The sequence below is a fragment of the Xyrauchen texanus genome, chromosome 7 (genome assembly GCF_025860055.1).
Source record: "Xyrauchen texanus isolate HMW12.3.18 chromosome 7, RBS_HiC_50CHRs, whole genome shotgun sequence".
NCBI classification, from domain to species: Eukaryota; Metazoa; Chordata; class Actinopteri; order Cypriniformes; family Catostomidae; genus Xyrauchen; species Xyrauchen texanus.
The window spans coordinates 39,560,156-39,581,924 of record NC_068282.1 but is presented as its reverse complement, the minus strand read 5'-3'; the positions used below and the strand labels follow the sequence as shown (position 1 = coordinate 39,581,924).

General features: G+C 37.7%; 2 protein-coding genes across 10 annotated transcripts in view; one reads left to right on the top strand and one right to left on the bottom strand.

Annotated features, from left to right (window-relative positions):
• The window catches only part of LOC127646163 (E3 ubiquitin-protein ligase MARCHF7-like), a 37,715-nt gene extending 30,610 nt beyond the window's left edge, over nt 1–7,105 (bottom strand). Inside the window, exon 1 of the mRNA XM_052129639.1 lies at nt 6,886–7,105. The gene's annotated coding sequence lies outside the window, so the exon portion shown is untranslated. The remainder of the gene's footprint in view (nt 1–6,885) is intronic.
• LOC127646161 (bromodomain adjacent to zinc finger domain protein 2B-like) overlaps nt 6,061–21,769 on the top strand; it is a 118,580-nt gene continuing 102,871 nt past the window's right edge. For 7 of the 9 annotated variants that reach the window (XM_052129635.1, XM_052129634.1, XM_052129633.1 and 4 more), the window contains exon 1: nt 6,061–6,261. The gene's annotated coding sequence lies outside the window, so the exon portion shown is untranslated. Of the gene's footprint in view, nt 6,262–6,337; nt 6,661–21,769 lie in introns of those variants that run through there. The other 2 variants (XM_052129632.1, XM_052129628.1) reach the window with 2 other exon arrangements.

The window sequence follows — 21,769 nt, the reverse complement described above, 5'->3', positions numbered from 1 at the left end:
TATATCACACCCGACAGCCTGTATTTGAACTCCGCTATGAACCATAATCAAACGTCTCGCTCTCTCATTTGCAGTTAGATATATTAAGAATTTATGGCTGTATAAATTATGTAAACATTTAAAGGTCATTTTTTATTTATGCATACAAACAGCAGCGCTGACAGAGGAACAAACAGCTTGAATAACTTACAGATATATTTCTTGTCATATCTGTGTTTGGAAGGGGGCTTCTCTAATCGTCCGTTAGGTGCAATTGGAGGAAAACTGTGAGAGTTTCCAATGAGAGCATCATTGCTCTTAAGTCAGTCGGGAGAAAAACGCTTTTTGCTCTTTTAAAACAGGCTAATAAGGCAAACTGGGCAAACTATTGTGTCTTTTACACTGATTAGCAGTTTGTCTAGTGATTTTATTCAAGACTAAGTGAGAGGCTCGCAATTCAATTATTCCAGGAAGCAAAACCTTAGGCCAGCAAATTGCGTAAAGACACTATTTGAGTCTCTTGGAGAGAAATTTGTGTCATTGGAAATTAAACACTTTTGTGGTGATGGAAGGTTAGTGTTGTTAATGGTATTAGGGAATATAGTGTTCTGAGATTATTAAAATCTGTGTAAGAGAGAGAGGGTAAGAGAGTATGAGAGAGGGGTGAGAAAAGAAAAGAGAAAAAAAATCAATAGCTGCAAGCAAAGCTCCCGCTCTTGATGGACATCTTCTATCTTTATGCACACTAATAGAAAAATAACAATTAAATCCAAATCGCCACATTAATTTGGTTTCCATCAGTCTCGAGGGAGATCATCTTTAGCAGTTATTATTCTGTGGGTTATTATATCTTCTAATCAAGCCTCTTTAAAAAAACAACAACATCCCAACAGAAGAGACGGACTGTGCTCCCTCCACTTACCCCTCCCCCAGCAGGCTTGCATTGCATTCATTGTACTTGTGCTTATTATGTTTCAAATGACCGAGGTACGGATGACATTCTGGCTGCATGCAGAAAGGCCCTGCCTCTGTTAATGACGCAGCTCATAGTCCTAAGAGCCTGAGCCCCCCCCCAAAAACACACACACACACACACACACACACGCTCTAATGAAGAAGCACCAACACAATTACAAACCCCGGTGTGCCTCTGTTGGATGAGGGGAGGAGGTTATACACATAGTCACTCAAAGGGAGAAATATTGCCATCATGTCTGCGCACACACACGCATACAAACAACTACAGCTTTCTTACTGTGGTTAGGGTGGTCTGATGATCACAGATAAACATAAGCACATGCAACATACATGCATTCACACATGTTCAGACACAAGAGTGCACACATGTGTAATTTGAATCATCCTATCTATTCCTCCCATTCTCTAGTGCACTGATCCCCGGTGGTCTGCCTGCCTCTCCGTGCCCCTCCATAAGCATCTTTTTTCACCCACATTCATCTTCACAGGTGAGGAGGGGGGAGACAAAGACGATCAATGAACGAATGCATAAATTGGTGAACAAGTCAGTCTGCATGCCCTCTATATGTTCTGGTCCCCCACTCTGTATATCCAGTTCTCCTCTTAATAATTTTCAATTGTATATTTAGTTTCATTATCCAGAAAATAAAAATGACCTCAGCAGTAGATAGTTACAAATTGTCTCTCCAATCCCAACTGCAATTACCTCACCAGTTGGACATACCAGTGTAATTAAATGACAATAACACTAGTACTTTTTAACTACAGTGCAAACGTACATTATTAAAATGTACAAAATCTTACAAGAGAGTTGTTATATGTGCAAAAGTGCAATATTTATTTACACATTGGTTACCTTATGGTTATCTCTGTAGCTATTATGTTAAAGGGAAAGTTCACCCCAAAATGAAAATTCTCTCATAATTTCTCTCAATCATGCCACTCCAGATGTGTATGACTTTCTTTCTTCAGCTGAACACAAACAAAGATATTAAAAAGAATATCTAAGCTCTGCTGGTCCTTATAATGCAAGTGAATGGTGAACAGACCTTTGAAGCTCCAAAAGTCACATAAAGGCAGCATAAAAGTAATCCATACAACTCCAGTGGTTTAATCCATGTCTTATGAAGCGATATGTGTGTGATAAATAGATACATTTTTCAGTTCTTTTGTCCTATCAATCTCCACTTTCATATTCACAGCTGGAAATGTTATATTTTCATGTATATCACCACCTGCTGGGCAGGGAGGAGAATTTATAGTAAAAAAAGTACTTAAATTCCCATACACATCATATTGCTTCTAAAGACATGGATTTAACCACTGAAGTCATATGGATTACCTTTATGCTTCCTTTATGTGCATTTTGGAGCTTTATAGTTTTGATAAAAATTAACTTGCATTGTATGGACCTAACAAGATGAAATATTCTTCTAAAAATATTTGTGTTCAGCAGAAGAAAGAAACTCATACACATCTGGTGTGGCATGAGAGTGAGTAAATGATGATTTTTGGGTGAACTATGCCTATAATAGACCTTGTTATTAGTGATGCCTACTTTAAAGAGAGATATACAAATAAAAATAAAATACCAAAGTAAATAAATACATTTAAAAAAGACTCAGAACTCTAATTCTGGAGATAAAAAACTCAGTATCCCTATTTCTCCTTTTAACAGCTTTGAGAAGGCATCTTAAGTTTCATTATAATCATATAAAAATGATCTCAGCTGTAATTAATGATAGCATCACAAATTTCTCTGATTACAATTGGAATTAGCTCACCAGTCAAAAATAGCTGCACAGTTACATTATAACACTATAATATGTAACTACTGCAGAAGTGTATATTATTAAAACCTGCCTGACTCTTGAAAAACTTCCATGAGCCTTGTTACACATGGGAAATTTTATTCACACATTGGTTACCAAATGCTTTTCTCTGTTACTATTATTAGTGATGACTACTATAAAGTGAGATCAAAAATTACCAAAATAAATAAATACAAATAATGACATCACAAAGAGCGAAACCACAATGCACGCAAGTGTCTAGTCCCATAATCTGAACCGTGAAGCTAAACTCTGTGTTGCCCTCTCTATTTTTTCTCCCTCTTGCTTCCCCTCTACCCCTCTCTCACTAAGGAGTGGCAGCGTGTCCCTCCTACCCCCCCTTGTTGTTGTTTTCTTGCTCAATGAAATAGTCTTCCTCCCCCTTCATCCCTCACCCCCTGACACCCCCTGGCCCAGTCTAGGTCAGAGGGCCCCCCTCAGCCTGTTGCTAAATTGTGAGTGCAGCGGCAGGGAGAAAAAGCACACAATTAGGCACAGATGGCTGTCTGACTCGTGGTGCCCAGCTCGGCTCCTGCTGCAAAGGGCCATTCTGCCGCCTCTCACTTTGCCTGCATGTGTGATTCAAATAAGAGATCAATGAGTGTCATACTAAGAGTAACAGTTCCATTTATTCTGCCTTTTATTTGCTATTCCTCTTGTGTGTGTGTGTGTGGTGAGAGCAGATCCTCTTTTTTTTCTCTTTCCAAAGCAAGATGACATCAGCTCATATGATGCCACTATCTTTAGGATTATGGAAATTCTGTTATCAAATAGGAACGTTGTCACCTTGTCTCACTCACCTGATGATTTGAGGGGAAACAGGGTCAGATTAGCTGGGTTAATCCATTATCCCTGAATATAGCCATTGAGGTAACGGGAGACAAATGCAATCAAGTCTGATCACGCATCACTGTCTTGTGGTATTTATAAACAAACTTGCCATGATGGGTAAAAATGCGGATCTTCCCTCAGCATCAGTCTGGATATTCAGACATGTTATTAGCAGACACATTATTAGCAGCATCTTGAGCCAGATCCTCTTGTTTTGTTTATTTGTTTACATTGATTTTGGTGTTCAAATGTGAATTGATCTGAGCTTTGAATGACAAGTAACCATGTAAAAATTCAATTTCACTGTATGCCATATTATCAAATTCCCTTTGCTAGTGTATAGATGTACAGCTACGCTGTAATCTCATACTGACAAATGCCTTTTAAACACCACTTTATATATATATATATATATATATATATATATATATATATATATGTGTGTGTGTGTGTGTGTGTGTGTGACACTAATCAGCCACAACATTTAAAAAACCTGCCTGATATTGTGTAGGTCCCCATCGTGCCACCAAATCAGCACCAACTCACGTCTCAGAATAGCAATCTGAGATACTATTCATCTCTGGTTATCTGAGTTACCGTAGACTTTGTTTGTTCAATCCAGTCTGGTCATTCTCTGTTGATCTTTCTCATCAACAAGGTATTTCTGTTCACACAACTGCCACTCACTGGATGTTTTTTGTTTCTGGCACCATTCAGAGTAAATTCTAAAAACTGTTGTGTGTGAATCCCAGGAGATCAGTAGTTACAGAAATACTCAAACCAGTCCATCTGGCACCAACAATCATGCATGCGATTATCTAATCAGCCAATCATGTGGCAGCAGAACAGTGCATAAAATCATGCAGATATGGGTAAGGAGCTTCAGTGAATTTTCATATCAACCATCAGAATGGGGAAAAATGTGATCTCCGTGATTTGGACCATGGCATGATTGTTGGTGCCAAACTGGTTTGAGTATTTCTGTAACTGCTGATCTCCTGGGATTTATGCACAATGGTCTTTAGAATTTACACTGAATGGTGCCATAAACAAAAAACATCCAGTGAGCGGCAGTTCTGCGGATGGAAACGCCTTGTTGATGAGAGAGGTCAACAGAGAATGACAAGACTGGTTCGAACTGACAAAGTCTACAGTATCTCCGATAACCACTCTGTACAATTGTGGTGAGAAGAATAGTATCTCAGAATGTTATTCTGAGATGCGGGTGGGCGCTGTTTTGGCGGCACGAGGGGGACCTATACAATATTAGGCAGGTGGTTTTAATCTAGTGGCTGATCACACCGATCAGTGTGTGTGTGTTATTTATATATATATATATATATATATATATATATAAACAGAACAACACAAACATGCGCTACATTCTTGCGTTCAAAACACTCGAAGGAGCACAAATGCGATCTAAGGGATCTCAAGATGTGTTTAAAGATTGAGTATTAAACTATATTTAACTTGACACAGTGACCTAAACATTTTATGTTTATGACGCAACACACCCGAGACGTCTGACATAGGTGTAAATTCACGGGCCCTTAAACAAGCCCTCATAATAAATCTCCAACTGAGTCACAAATTCACTTGTGAAATGGATTGCTGATAACTGTATGCCAATGATTGACTTATGATCAATAATATGGTAGTAAACAATACATTGTATTCTAAAGCCGCTTTTTGTATTTTCTTATCAATGATGAATCCTTCTGCTACAAGAATGCATTTTAATTATCTGAATATTTTGTATTTTATATATATATAATTTTGTAATATTTGAAGATAACTATGTAGATCAATATATATTGATATAAATATGTATAATCATTATATATTGAGTTATTGTTAGCCTATATGAGGGGCTTTCTCAGCAAATATTTGTATATGCGATTAATTAATCGGGACACCATGTAATTTAATCAATTGACAGCCCTAATATATATATATATATATATATATATATATATATATATATATATATATATATATATTAGGGCTGTCAATTGATAAAATATATAGCTAGCTACATATATATATATATATATATATATATATATATGTAGCTAGCTATATATTTTTTCTTTTTCAGGCAGTTTCATGTCATTTAACTATTGTCAATCAAAAATACCAATAATGACATCGAAAAATTATCTTTAAAAAAGATGACATAACATGTAACATTTTTGTGTCACATATTTTAAATTAAATAAACAACAGCCCCACAAGCTGTTTTATTTTTTTCTTTGCAACCGACATATTTTGTAAATGGTAAACGATGCTGAAAATAAAGATTGCGGTTGACATAATCCGGACACTTACACACGGCGAATAAAAGTTTTATCTGTATTGTACGCTGACGTCACTTTGATTCCTTGAAGAGAGGCAGAATAAACCTTGAAAGGACTCTCCAATCTGCTGTTCGTAACTAACACACAAACACACTCATACACACGCAGTCACTCACTCACTCACACCGAGACTCAATTACTGCCCAATTCCCTTTTTCATCATCTCTGCTACACCGGCCTCTTACAAAACCAAATCGAAAAGGAAAACAAAGAGAAACGTTACCTGAAGTGATACTTCGAACCCGACCGAAGCGGAATTACACCAAGTGTCAAAGCTAAGGGTAAGTTTCTAATTTATTGAGAGCTGGATCGGTTGTTTCATTGGAGAATCAATGTTGTGTCGCTGGTTGGCTTGATTTCTTAGCGAGGGCAGCTAACTCGATAGTTTCTTTCGGTTGGCTTCGCGTGTCCCTCTAACGTAAAAAAAGCGCAAAACTTGTCAAAACCATTTAAAGGGTTCTGACCGGAAAACCCAATCGAGAGCAATTTTTCAAACACGACTGCGAATATCGCAAAACTTTACGAGTGGACACAATGTTGCGCGCGGGGTTGGAATCTGCCTTTGTGCCCTCTCGCGAGCGCTTTAACTGTTACGTTTTATATGTAAACTGTTTGTAAACATTCCCGAATGTATCCAAACATGTTTCAAAAGAGGAAGCGCTGCCCTGCCGTTGATTTGGGTAGGTAAAAACATGTAATTTGTGATTTATTAGAGAGGTTATTTGCAAAAGGCGATGTGGGAGAGTCACTTGGAGGTAGAGGAGCAGAAGCTACCTTTGGTCTGTTTAATGTCCGTCTCTCAGATGATGGCAAAAGCGAACAGCGCTTCATTTAGAAACAAGATAAAACCATTTACTTTACAATTCCTTTTGATAGAAACTGTTAATTGTTTAAAGCCCACATACTTGTATATTCGATGGGAAATCGCCTGGTTTGTCGGAGTGGGTCGCTAGTGTTGAGTTTGAGCTTCGCGTCTCTCTTATCTTTGCTGCTTCCTTAAAGAGCAGCAGCTGCCGCCTGGCCGAGTTGTTGAAATTTATCCCTTTGTGTATATTACAATATCCTCCATTTTTTTCTGCCCTCTAAACAACAAGCCTCACGCCATCTTGGTTAATTTTAACTGGCGGATCCGTGTATTCTTAGGACTCGACCTGCACATGTCGTTACAGGCAGAAAGTTTAGAAATGTCTTATATGGGAGCTGTGACGTCATGTGAAGTTTAAGTCAAATGTGATGTTTTTCCAAAAATGCGTCGATTATGTTATCTTACTTGACGTGGCTGTGAAACTGTTTTTCGTGTTGTTTTGATTTCACAATAACGCTGAATGAATAAACACGGGCATTTTGTACGATCTTGAGGATTTTATTTTTTTTTAATGATGTTTAGTGATACAGTGTTTACAGGTGGAATGAATGACATCACCACGTTTTTTGAGCTGCTAATGTTACAATAATGTAATTTAATGATTTAGACCGTTTTATTCAGTTTTCATCGTTTCAAATCGAGATGTAGCCTATTACAGATACATCTAATAGTTTTTGAAATGTCATCATTATGAGTTATTTAAGAATATGATGTAGCCTAATTATGAATCAGTGGACCGATTTTGTTTTTATTATTATTATTAGCTGCAGCATTTTGTGATCAAATGAATATTTTGATAATTGTTAAATTTTATTATTAGAATATTAGCTTCAAAGTCATGAGGTTTGTACATATGACCTGACTATATTAATTTCCTCATTTAGACAACCATATGACTTCAAATTTCCACTAGTGATTTGATTACCAGATGATTTTATGTACTTCTATATAATGAATAGCCAATATATTTGTTATGCGTTTATATGTATATATACAGTTTACACAATTTTGTTTTACTTTACAGTTAACCTCCTATACTGTAAGAAGTAACTAAAAATGGTTCTAAATAAATTTGTAGTGTGTTGTGAAGTCCACTTTCACCTAAAATAAAAAGCAAGTGTTACATATTTGAAAGTTTCTGTTATGCATGTCATGAACTTTTTACAATTAGTGGCCAGTGATGCAAACTTCAGAGGCTCACCAAAGGCTGGTTAAATGCCACTATGGGATGGTTTAATGGTCAGACTGTGTCTGTCTCATCTAGTCCAATGCCCTAGTCATTATGCATGGAGGATGCTGTTGTTTTTACAGAATGCCTCAGATTGAGAAGTCAGTGTTTCTGCCTCCCGTCTCTTTGTGTGGGTATGTGCTGCTGCTCAAGCCATGAGAGCAGAGGAGCAGATGTTTAGCCAAACATCCTGACACAATGCTTTTCTCCCTGTTCTTGATGCATTGCTTTGACAGCTGCATGATTTCATGGAACCGCTAAGAAGCCATTAGCGGTATCAGTGAATTGAAACGGAACAGTCTCACCCACTCTCTTCCATTAGAAATTACTATCGTTGGGTGTGTTTTTTTTTTCCTTTCTTCATGCGAGTGTGCGTGCATGCTTTCTGTGAGCACACGGAAGATCTCTTATATACTTGTGCTGTTTTTCTTACCCCGAATTAGGGAGAGCAAATCTGTCAGGGCCTGTTTGTGCTGTTGGGGTTTGAAGGGATCTCACACTGTGCTCTCTCAAGCACACCCAGACCTCTGAATGTCTGTAGCTGTGAAGAAAAAAGGAAAAAGAACTTTGCTCAGGGTTAGAGTGCCAGCCACACGTTTCTTCTCAGGATGTTTGTTGTTTTCCCGACAGGATATGGGTTAGGCCTGCGAGAAGATGTTCGCATATAGGAATTAGCTTTAATTTGGGATGTTTAGATGGATCTCATTTAAGCTCCATTTGCATGTCTTGGTTGTTTGCACATCCTTCATAACATAAATGATTTGAGTGTAAAAAGCTGATTAGGAGAAATGTAGGCTGTAGGAAATGGGTCTCGAGATGCAGAAACTGACAAATCTTGCACAAGATTAGCACCCACAATCCCACATGTGCGCAGGGTCGGGTTTATAATCACACTTCCTTCAAAACAGGGCAATGATCAGTGCGGTTCATTTAAAGATGATTTGAATTTATTGTGCGCTCCAATGACACTGATACATATGAATGACTGGAGAGTCGTTAACTCGCACAGCCCTGCCCACGTCTCATAGTCTAAATGGCTCTATGAGGTTTCATTCTACATTTTATTGGATTAGACAATATTATAATCTACTGTGCAGTATAACACTGTGCCTATCACTTTAACAACTTACTTTACACCCTTTAAGGGTTTGGTAAATGAACACCTTTTTTTCATAGTTTTTTCAGTTTCATGGTAGAACCTCTTTCTGATGATTTATTTTAAATATTTACTAAGGGTTAAAGGGATAGTTGACCAAATAAGAAAATTCTCTCATCATTTTCTCACCCTCATGCAATCCCTAATGTGTATGACTTTCTTTCTTCTGCTGAGCACAAATTTGTAGCTCCAAAAATCACAAAGGAAGCAAAAAAGTAATCCATATGACTTCAGGGGTTAAATCCATGTCCTCAGAAACAATATGATCGGTGTGGGTGAGAAACAGATAAAATTGAGTCCAATCCAAGTTGAGCTCAATTGACAGCATTTGTGGCATAATGTTTATTACCTCAAAAAAAGAAATTGGGACTCGTCCCACCTTTTCTTAAAAAAAAATAAAACAAAAGAGCAAAAATCTGGGTTACAGTAAAGCACTTAAAATGGAAGTGAATGGGGACCATTTTTATGAGGGTGTAAAGGCAGAAATGCGAAGCTTATACTTTTATAAAAGCATTTACATTAATTCTTCTGGTAAATCTCATTATTTATTACAGTATTATTTGAGCAGTAAAGTTATTTAAATCGTAATTTTACAGTAATTTCAGGGTTTGTTGACAAGTTGTAAAATTGGCTATAACTTTACACAGAAAAGGTTAGTAAGTGATTTTATCACACTAAAATCATGTTAACATGCATATTGTTTACTTTTATGACTATACTTTTGAAATTGTGAGTGTTTTAATGTTTACAGATTAGCCCCCATTCACTTCAATTTGTAAGTGACTCCCTGGAACCCAGATGTTGTCAAAATTAATATTTAATATTATTAATAATTAATATTATGCCACAAATGCTGTCAATTGAGCTTAAATTCTATTGAACCTGAAAAATTCCTTTAAGTCCTTTTTACTTTAAATCTCCATAATCCTCCATTACAGGAAAAAAGGACTTATCTGAAGACATTGATTTAACCACTGCAGTCAAATGGATTACTTTTATGTTCCTATGTGTGATTTTTGGAGCTACAAAGGTCTGATAACCAGTCACTTACATTGTAAGGACCTAAATAACTGAGATATAAGTCTAAAAATCTTAGTTTGTGTTTAGTAGAAGGAAGTCATGCACATTTGGAATGGCATGAAGGTGAGTTTACAAGTTTATATGCTCACCCAGGGGTGTAGATTCTGGGGGGGCTGGAGGGGAGGTCACCTCCCCAATAATCAAAACAAGTATTTACAACCCCCACCCCCTCATAATATTTATGCCATAATTAATAGAAACATATAAATGCTGCAACCCCCTAATGTTCAAGACAAATCTACGCCCTTGTTTGCACTGTAAATGGTGACATTGATAGTAGTGAACTTGGGAAAGCTTAGCATAGAGTTTCCTTGTGTGTTGTTTGATTTAAACATCCTATAAACGTCTAAGGTAGAGAGAAGTTCTCACCTGATCATAACATCTGTCATTTAAAGAACTCAAACGCAAGCGTGGACTTGATTATACAAGCTATGGTGTGCCACGTGTTTGGCCTGTAACTGCCAAATTAATCAGCCCCAAATAGATTCTGGAAGGTCAGTGGTGCATTTGTTTTCTGAGCAGGTTGCGTCCTTGCACTCATAACAACTTGGCAAATCATCTTGTAAATACTGACAAATACTCTTCCCCGTGCTGCTTCCTAGGACGACAGTTGGCATGATGCTAAATGGTATCATGGTTAAGTGTATCTCTTTCTTGCCTTTCTTGGCTAATGATTTATTTTGTCGTTAACAAACAGCTTTGATTGTAGAATTTCCTCATGACAGTTGGTTCTTACATAATAGCAGGTTATGTGGGTTGCAGTTTAGCATGAACATTAGCGCTTTGGCAACAACTGTTTGTGTCTGCAGAGGAGCAAATCCTGATACAACATGATCTTCTTTACCTTTAGTCTGCTGCTCTGTGGTAATGAGACAGAGAAGCTGGATATTCACAGTTCTGCGGACAGTTAAATGAATGGGCTTTCCTACCAGCAGCTCAAGCAGGTCACACCGAACTGACTGTGTTTTCTGATAAACAGAGGACATGGGGGCTGAATTTCAGAAGCAGGCAATTAGCTGCTTTTTGGTTCAGAGTCCCTCAGGCCTATGTTTATCATTCAATGTGAGAATATCCCTGATGAAACTCAAGGTTATTTTTTTGGGATTGTCTGAGAGCTTGTTTTTCACAGACAAGGTGAAAGGGTTGAGTTTTCCCTGAAGAAATGCTTAATATAAGACTTAAAGAAAAATCGCATTTGCTGGAAATTCACAATAAGGGATTGAGCCGAGGGAAGTGTATTTTAAAAGAACAGAAGGACGGTCATAAAACAATAGTAATCCGTATGACTTTACTTAGTCTGTGGAACACAAAAGGAGATCAGTAGAAAGATAGCCTCAGTCACTGTTCACTTTCATTGCATTTTTTTTCTCCATTCAATGACAGAATGGTGACTGAGGCAGTTCAGACAGTGAGATCAGTTTCATACATTCTATTTAACGTCTCCAATGTGTTCCGAGGGCGAGTAAACAATGACTGAATGTAATTTTTTTTTGGGTGAACTATGAACTATGTTTTTCTGCTTGTGTTTCAGGCTGTCTCAGTGTTCTGTTGTTAATCAGTGAGGCCGATCTCGTGCTCGAAACCTGAAGGTCGTCATTCTAAAACCCTTCTGTGTTCTGCTTTCCATCTTCTCATCCTCCCTCCCTCCCTCCCTCCCTCCCTCTCTCTCTCTCTCTCTCTCTCTCTCTCTCTCTCTCTCTCTCATATATATCAGAACTCTTGAATGAGGGTTTGAGTGCATTAGTGATTACGAGCAGTGGAATATTCTGGAGAGATGAGGGCTGATTTTTCTCCCCCTGTGTCAGTTGTGTCTCCGGTGTTGTTTGCCCTCCAGGAGACTGTCATGTTGCCTGTGTCGTGGGCTGCCGCTGCTGGGCTCCAGTCCCCCTGCTGAGATAATGTAGCCCATGTTTGAAATGCCAGTAGTTTGGCCTATTTGTTCTAGCGCTTATCGCAATATTTGCATCCCGAACAGAAATAGCCAAGATTTCAGGAATGGCAGGAATTATGCTCCTCTTGTGGGAGAGGGCAGAGAGGGAGAGGAAGAAAAAGAATGTCCGGGTGGAATTTGGCGAGAGCTATGGGATGGGAGAGAATCTAATGCTCTGAGGCAACTTACTGCAGGACATGCATTATTTGACCCCCCGCACACACACACACACACACACACACACACACACACACACACACACACACATTGAAAGACACACTGAGATTGTGCTCATGCAGCCCCCTCTTATTTATTGATCTCACTGCATTTAAAATCTGGTCACTGCCACCACAAAGCCTTTTCATTTTAGCTGTGCTGGCAATGAGCACCTCTGCACAGCAAGAATTTCTAAATTTTTAATTTGCACGGAAAGACACACAAAATGACAGGGATTAGATGGAGAAACAGAAAAAGGTTGTTTGCCTTAACATGTACCTTAACTTAAAACACAAATAGATGCAGAGGGTTTTATCTGCATACATTTGGTTAATAGAGTAGTTTAGTCCACAGTTCAGTACATCTGTCTGTGTTTTAGAGAATACAAGCTATTTAACCCTGACATGACTCATTGAGTTAAGGTGGTTTTTAGTAAAATATAATCTAGGCAGGGTTAAACTGGGTCTTGAAAGAGTAAACAAAACTCTGTTGGATTAGTGGTGAGGTTTTAAAAAAAGATCTCCAGATTGAGAGGGCTGGATTAAGGGTTCTAATCTGTGTTTGAGTAAAGGTGCATCATGGTGTGTTCCTGTAGTCTACAAACGCAGGATTAGGCGCTTCAGCAGGCCTCATGCTCACTGACCCGCAACAAATGTGCATGCGTGTGTGTTGTGAGGTGTGGGAGGGGAGGGGTCTGTCTCAGTCATTAGAAATTATTGAACACACACATATGCACACTGACAACGGCTTGATGAGGCTGCTTTGTTTAAGGTTCGAACAGACGGGTGATTCTTTGTTTAAATTTAATCAGTTAATAGAGGAGAATTGATAACAACACAGATTGTAGCTTGTTTTGGGCCTCAAAGATAGTGTGTGTGATTGTGTCATCGGTTGGTTCAGTAAATCAGACTGCGGCGGTGGTGGTTATTACATATGACCCTCAAAATCTCAGGAAAAACGCTGTATGGTCTCTTTCTTTCTCTCAGTTAGTATCACTGTAATCACCATTACTCTTTTAGATGTGTAGAAAGCTATGAAACCCGTCTGTAATATGAGCTGTCTGTAAACTTAGCAAAAGCACTAAAAGAAGCCTGATCCTGAGGCCATGAAAGTGTCTCTCATTGAGTCGTTTGAGCATGAGTGTGTGTATGATTGTGTTGGAGCACATGTGAGTGCGTTTCTTCCGATGACATAGGATCATATGGACATGTACACGTACGAGTGAGGGATGAAATGAATTGTAGAGTGAGCAGTGCATTCTTAATTGACCACAATGTTTGTGAGTGCCACTGTAACCAAAAGGCTTGTTTGTGCTCTTAGGGTTTTATCTGAGTGTTGTTTCTTTGTGTTTGTGTGTGTTTGTGTGTGTGTGTGTTTGTATAGAGATGGAAATATACTTTGCTCCTGCAGGCTAGAATAAATCCTGTGTTAGTGCTCCCTGGTGTAATCCAAACACTGCCAGCTAATTTAAGAATGCAGCAGGAGCAACAGCATCTTTCATGAAAACAACGTATTCAGTCGAGAGCTCATCTTCACCTCTTTCAGTCATCTATTTATCACCTTGGATTCAAAATCTCAATACAATACAACAGCTCAAGACACCAACATAACCAACACTATGGTTCAACACACTAGCACATGACTCAACAGTACTACTTAAAGGCCAAAATATATGTCGGGTGCGCACGTTGCGGATCGCTTCACGCACAGTATGTGTGACACAAATTGCATCATCAGCACAGCTGTGCGCCGCCTAGATTTTCTTGACTCATGCACGCAGTCCTCAGCTGTGCGCTTTGCCTGCGCATGCATTGGCCATTGACTGTAGGGCTGCAACTAATGATTATTTTGATAATTGATTAATTGAACAATTATTAGAATGATTATTCAACTATTCTTCGATTATTGCAAAGATGAATCATTAGTCAACTCTTAACCATTTATTCAGCTTGTGCCCCAACTTAAAAGGTTGTAATAAATGTGCTTACAATAAAGAGGGAAAAAAAATCTTCTTTCAAAAATACCTCTAAATGACATTCACTGAATTAAAGGAAAATATACTTTTTATTAAGTTTAATTCAGTTAAGAAGTTCACTGCAAAAAATCCTATTGTTATCAAGTGTTTTTGTCTTGTTTTCCATTTATAATAATCTAAAAATCCTTAAAACAAGATGCATTTACTTAAGAAGGTTCCTCGAGAACACATAAGATATTTAGACTTGCTTTAAGAGAGTGTATCTTAAATATAAGTTTATTTTGTATATACATGTATTTTCTTTACTCTGTTATACTTCTGCGAGTGCTGTAAAGACAAAATATACTTATATTCATGATCTATTCTCTAAAAGCAAGTCTAAATATCTTATATGATGCTGCTCGGGTGATTGCATTTTTTGTTAAAGGATTTTTTGATATTTTAAAATGATTTGTATTTTTTTTTATTATATTCAACATTCTCAGATAACAATTCTCAGATAAAAATGTATGTTGTTTTAAAGGAGTTTTAGATATTTATGTTTGAAAACATGCCCAAACAAATCAAAAACCTATTTTGTTTTAGTGTGTAATAGGGTGAAAACCTATCGGTTCACTTCAGTCCATCTTTAACTCAGAAAAAAACAAACTCTCTCTTATTAATAAAGCTGCGCATTGCGCCAGTTTTCTTCACGATAATAAATGCACAGTGATATATTTTGATTCAATAAGTCACAAGCCATCACGTTATAATTTAGCTGCATGAAGCGTGCGCATTCGAGGGACGAGCGTACCCATGACAATAGTGTGCCTCAGCCGGGTGTACTTTCAATCTCTCCCCCTTAGATTGGGACATTCACGCAACTCATAGAAGCGGTACTGACCGTACAGAGAAATGCCAGTTTTGGAGTTTGTGGTTATTTACATGATCTGCTTCCATACTCTTTGAACTTTATCAAGCAATAACACATTAAATAATATAGCTGCAAGCAGCAATACCGGGGTCAAGCCAGTTATCGGCAGCATGAGCAGCGAAAGAAGTATCATGACACATTTTGAGTTAGAATTCTGATGAATGCTGTAGGAGTTAAAGATAAAAAAACAAACATCTATGACCATGTTTCTCAAGATACACTACTGTTCTATTTGCGTGAACTAGTTGCACAATAAAATCTCTATCATTGGTAGAACAAAAATGCTTGCTCTTTTGGCTATTAGTACATTGATAAAGAGCCGTGCAGAGGGTGTTAAGTGCAACATTGCACACTATACATTGTTTTGTGTACTCTCAAGAACTTTGTAGGATTTTTTGGAAAAGTCTGTTTTTACATCCATAGATTTATATGCAATACATTTATCGATATCTATGCAATATTATTTGAAATTGGCCACCAAATGGCCAAACCCTGCACGCAACCTTTTCTGTGTTCTCAGGTTGAACCCTAATATAAGTGTGTCAAGTTTGGTGAAAATATCTCATTTCAATTAAGAGTTATATAAATTTACGTAAAAGCAGGGAAAAAATTAACAGGCTATATTTGTGATAGCCTAGGCCTGTGACACTTGTTAGAACGTTAATTTTCTTATTCTGCTGTTGAAAGTAATCCAGAGCACGTAAGATCCACCCAGTTTGATTGACAGGTGGCGTATGTGTGTGTGTGCTGAAAATGCCTGAATGGTCAAATAAAATACATTTCAATATTCTGCCAAAATGCCCATCTTGGTGAGGTATTCATGTAAATAGAGAGGGATGTCTGAAGAGAACATAAACAGCAGAGATAAAAGTGAATTTGTATTAAAATGTCAGACTTGTAAGTGTAAATTTAAGCTAAAAGACCTGATGCCTTCTAGTCTAGTGTGTATATAATAACAAACAACCATAACAAGAAAACGAAAAAACACTCATTGCTCTTGACTGGGTAAATTTAGTAGCTTTAAAAAGTATCAATGTATTATAATCATACAGTGAAGACAAGTATTATTTTTATGTTGCATTTCATTCTGAATATTTACTTGAATACTTGATAGCCTACTGCTTTTAATCTTTTTTAAACTTAAAAAAAAAAAACAAGAGTATTTTTTGTTAAATTATGTTTTATCTATTTCTATTAATTGCAGTGTTTGATTGTTATTTTTTTACTGACTGTTTACTAGTCTTCAGTAATTACTTAAGAACTTGAAATCATTCTTCCATAATTAACATATTAGTTAGTGTTATTATTTGTTGTGGTTTTGATGATGGTATTGAGAATCATCACATTTCACTACCGACTACTGAAATTTTGGTATTGTGATAATGTATAGCCTTTATTGTACATGGTAGATTTGCTGCAATAACATGATGAAAAAATAGATCTCATTCCATAGATGTGTGAGCACCCCTGCTGTAAATGATGGTGATTGAGGCTTTCCTTTATTTGACTACCATTTGCCTCCTCCCCTACCTAGTGCAGTTTACATTTCAAGTTCAAGGAAATCCACTGTTAAAAAGAGACTTTTTTTTTTTAATTCAATAAATGCTTGATGTTTCCAAATTGAATGAGTAATCATGTTAAATAATTGTGATCTCAGTATTTACCAAAATAATTGTGATTATGATTTTTGCCTTGATTGAGCAGACCTATTTCAACACACCATCTCGACCCAACACTACAGCTCAACACACTACCACGTTACCACATGACCCACCACCACAGCTCAAAACACCACCATGACCCAATGCTACAACTCAACAGATCACAATCACCTAATACTACTACACAATACACCACCACAACTGAACAACAGCTCAACACACCATTACAATCTAACAAATCTAAACCTCAAATCAACACCATGACCCAAAACTACAGCTCAATACACCACCATGACCCAAAACTACAGCTCAACACACCACCATGACCCAAAACTACAGCTCAACACACCACCATGACCCAAAACTACAGCTCAACACACCACCATGACCCAAAACTACAGCTCAACACACCTCTTTGACCCAACACTACAGCTCAGCACACCACCATGACCCAAAACTACAGCTCAACACACCACCATGACCCAAAACTACAGCTCAACACACCTCTTTGACCCAAAACTACAGCTCAACACACCACCATGACCCAACACTACCTGGTGTTGCACGAAGCCGGTTTTAGTTGCTTTAGGGAAGATTGAGTTTAGTTTGAGCAAACAGTGTTTTTTTTGGTCTCAAGAATGTGTGTCAGTTTTTATGCTATTTCTAATGATTTAAATTCATATATTAAGATTTAATATTTTAGACTTACGTATTTAGATGTTATATATGATTTTCACACTTTTAAGACAAAGTCTTTCCACCTGAACAAATTATATTGTATATAAATTGACACAGCTTGCACTTCATTAAATTATATTAGGCTTTTAATTATTAGTATATTAAAAGGAATTCATTAATATTAAATCTTTTGCATTTTAGTTAAATATATGGATTTTTATGCTTTTGCAATTAATCCTGCTTGTTCTTATTGTGAACTTATATAAATTATATTACACATTATATTTAGTTATTTTTTCTTCTGTGGCAGCAGTGGTGTTTCTTGTGTAAATAATCAAATTATTCATATTCTTCATAATGATCTCTTCATCTTGAGTGAAGATGTAAATCACGAAGAAGTAAATTATGCAGGCTCTCTCTAAGGTTCACTCATTGGCTGTATGTGGAAAACGTCATTCATTCATGTGCATGCACTTTGTATTAAATCATTAACTCAGTGAGCGTCTTGAAATTGCTGAATCTGATCTTAACCGATTTGGCTCTATCTGGATTTGTCAACTTGAAACTTACTCTAAAACTCTGAGTTTGTTCAACTAGCTTTGTGTAACAGCCCTCAGCATGACCCAAAACAACAGCTCAATAAACCAACAAGACCCAAAACTACAGCTCATCACACCACAATGACCCAAAACTACAGTTTAATAAACCAACATGAACCAACACTATAGCTCAACACACCAGCTTGACTTGACCCAAAAGACCCCAAAAACAGCTCAACAAACCACCATGACCCAACACTCTACAACATGCCACCATGACCAAAATTACAGCTTAATAAACCAACCAAAACCAATGCTACAGCTCAATACATCAACATGACCCAAAACAACAACTCAACACACCACTTCGACCCAACACAACAGCACAACATGGCAACATGACCCAACACCAAGAACAGCACACCATTACGACCTAGCACCAGAGCTCAACACACAACCCAGCACCACAGCTCAATACCGCACACCTAAATACCACAGCACAATACCTCACCTCATCTCATAACCCAACACTACAGCTCAATGCACCAGATCACCACACAGCTTAACACCACAAGTCAAAACACTAGCTCTCCAGTGCAATCAATGCTGCCATTCACTATGCCTCAAAACTTCACAAACTGAACCTATCTCATCTCAGTAATTGGAACCCCATTCAGCTTACAAACATAACCATTTATTGGGCTTCTCCACCACCGTACAGTCATCAGCCAACCTGTTTTTAACACCACTCACCAGCATCAGACCACATGGCATCATGCTTGTGTTCTTAAAATGTGTCAGATTTGATGGAGACATGCTATAATCATTTAATCAGGCAAGAATATTTTGTCATGGCTGTTGCTTGACTGGATTTATGTCAGTTGGTTGCAAGAGCTTTCTCAATGGGTGTGTTGAGCTCAGGGATGATAGATGACTATGTCGTTCGTTTGTGTAATTGTGTTTGTTCATATGTGTGTATCTGTTTTGAGAGGAAGGTGTGACGGCTGCATAGGCAGCGGGATTGACCTTCACACAGGAAATTCTCAAGGCCTGTTTGATTACACGGTATTCTGCAGCTTTGCGTTTTTCAGTGCTTAACTTAATTCTCTGATAGAGCTTACTCCATGATCGGCTACTTTTGACTGACAGCATTATAGTCATGGACCCTCAGTAAGGTTATATGTTGTTCAAATAACATGGGTACATATAAGCCTGTTATCTATGTTTAGGTGATATGCCAGTAGTATGATATATTACACTTTATACACTGCGGCCATGAAGTCGAAATGTTTATTGAAATGTTTGTACACCGTTAAGATTTAGGGCTGTCAAAATGGCTGAAAAACTAAATTTGAATTTCTAACTCCGATAATAGTAAAATTCTAATTATATTCTAATTCTAAAGACATTACTTTGAAAAAGTACTAGGAAAAAGTACTGTATTGTCTCCTAAGCCCACAAGAGCAAGCACAATGAAATTACATGATTTTGTTTAAAAAGTGCATGACATTTTAAACCATTGTTCATAAATCAAATAAAAGTTCCTAAATGTGCACACAAGGAAATTGAGGTAAAAAAAGTGCATATAAGTGGAAGTGCATCAGTAATATGAGAAAACACGCTTCAACAGACAGCGTAATGTATTATGTTAACAAAAAATGGCAAACTGTCATTCCAAAACCATCCACTCACTCATACATCTACATATTGTTTGTCAAAAACACCAGACGGTCAACTTGATATGCGGCAAGCGCTGAGTGTTTTTTTTATTTTTTTTTATTTTGGGACAATGTTTCCAGCTGATGAAAACACATCCTCAGCTCTGACCGATGTGCCAGTAATACTCTGGACTGTTTTAATGCTGTCCCTTCATCATGACATTCTTCAGAAAACTCTTCGGGATGAGAAGACTGCATGTGTGTTCTCAAGTTAGATGTTGTGGAGTGATATAGCTGCGGTTTTCTTACACAACTTACACATAGAGTGGTGGTGGTGTAGTGGGCTAAAGCACTAAACTGTTAACCAGAAGTTTGTCAGTTCGATCCCCACAGCCACCACCATTGTGTCCTTGAGCAAGGCATTTAACTCCGGGGGGATTGTCCCTGTAATAAGTGCACTGTAAGTCGCTTTGGATAAAGGTGTCTGCCAAATGCATAAATGTAAATGTACAAATAACGTTGGTTTTGTAAACCATTTCGCCATTGATACTCCAGAAACAGAAGAAGCGCTTACACAGCACTTTTAAGATGTTTTGGTGTAAGTAAGATCCTCTGTGACTCAGAGTCCTCACTCTATTTTTCAGCCATTTGTCAAATCGTCGTCATGTCTCGTGCCTCCTGACACACCTAAAATTTGAATGCATTGTTTTTGCATTCGAATGTGCAATTTATTTTTTAAAGTCCACGAATATTAAAAATTCACATTTTAATTTGACAGCCCTATTAAGATTAAAGGGTCTCACTTTCTCTTTGTGGCTTATCATGGACAGGTTTTAAATTGGCTAGTATAACTGTAAAGGTCTACTGGTAAATTTATAAATGTTTCAAAACATGGAATGCACCGTCTTTAGATTCCTTTGGCTGATTGGTGAACAAACTTTTTCTTTTTCAAGACCGGTTTCTCAAGAGCACTTGTACAGTATTTTTACAGCATTTCTTCACTTCTAATCTAAAGTAAAGCCTTGATGATCATTTCCCAAAAGTTTTTTTTTTTTTTTCATATCTTGGAATGCATTAAAACCCTTCTTCAGTTTCTGGCTTGTCTGGTGATCATTGCAGAGCCCCAGAAGCTTTCCCACATGTTCTACCTTTGTTTAAAAACTGCTCCATTTCATGTGGAGACACATGAGTGTTTTTCTCTCTCTCTCTTTCTCTCACTCTCTTGTTCTTCCTTTGTTTCCATCTGGTCTTGGTTTCCACCAGACTTCAAAGGTGAAAGAAAACGAGGATAGGAAATGGGTTGAATATTAATTTGACCGTATTGTCACGAGTTGCCGTGCTCTGTGCTGTACTGCGTAAATGAACTTTTACCACAAGCGTAAAGCAAAATTAGTGCAGTGTATAGCAATTAGTTCAAAGAGGATTGGTGTGTGTGTGTGTGTGTGTAGCATGGTCCTTGCATTAGCGCAGAAGTGATGACCTCCAGTGTGGGCAGTATTAGTTCTAGCCCTCCCCCCTTCTCACTTTCTCTCTGATGGAGCTAATTGTCTGGTGGCTGTTTTTGAGGAAGTGTTTCCAGGTATGAGAATGTTTTTCCCTCTGGATGGCTGTATCATCTTAAGGCCTTTTTTCCTCTATTTATCTTTTTCCCCGTCTCTCCTTTTCTCAATACAGTCTCTTGGAGAAACCACAGTTGGTCTAATGATGAAAGAATAAGATTACAGGTTTTGGAATCAACAAGAGAGAAAGAAATATCTGGTCCTAGGCTGTTTTTTCCCTCAGTCACAGAACTCACACACAGATTCCATTTTGTCAGCTTTCAGCTGGGCATAATACAGCAATAAAAGACTCTGCCCTGCAGCCACACTGAATCATACGGAGCACACAGAG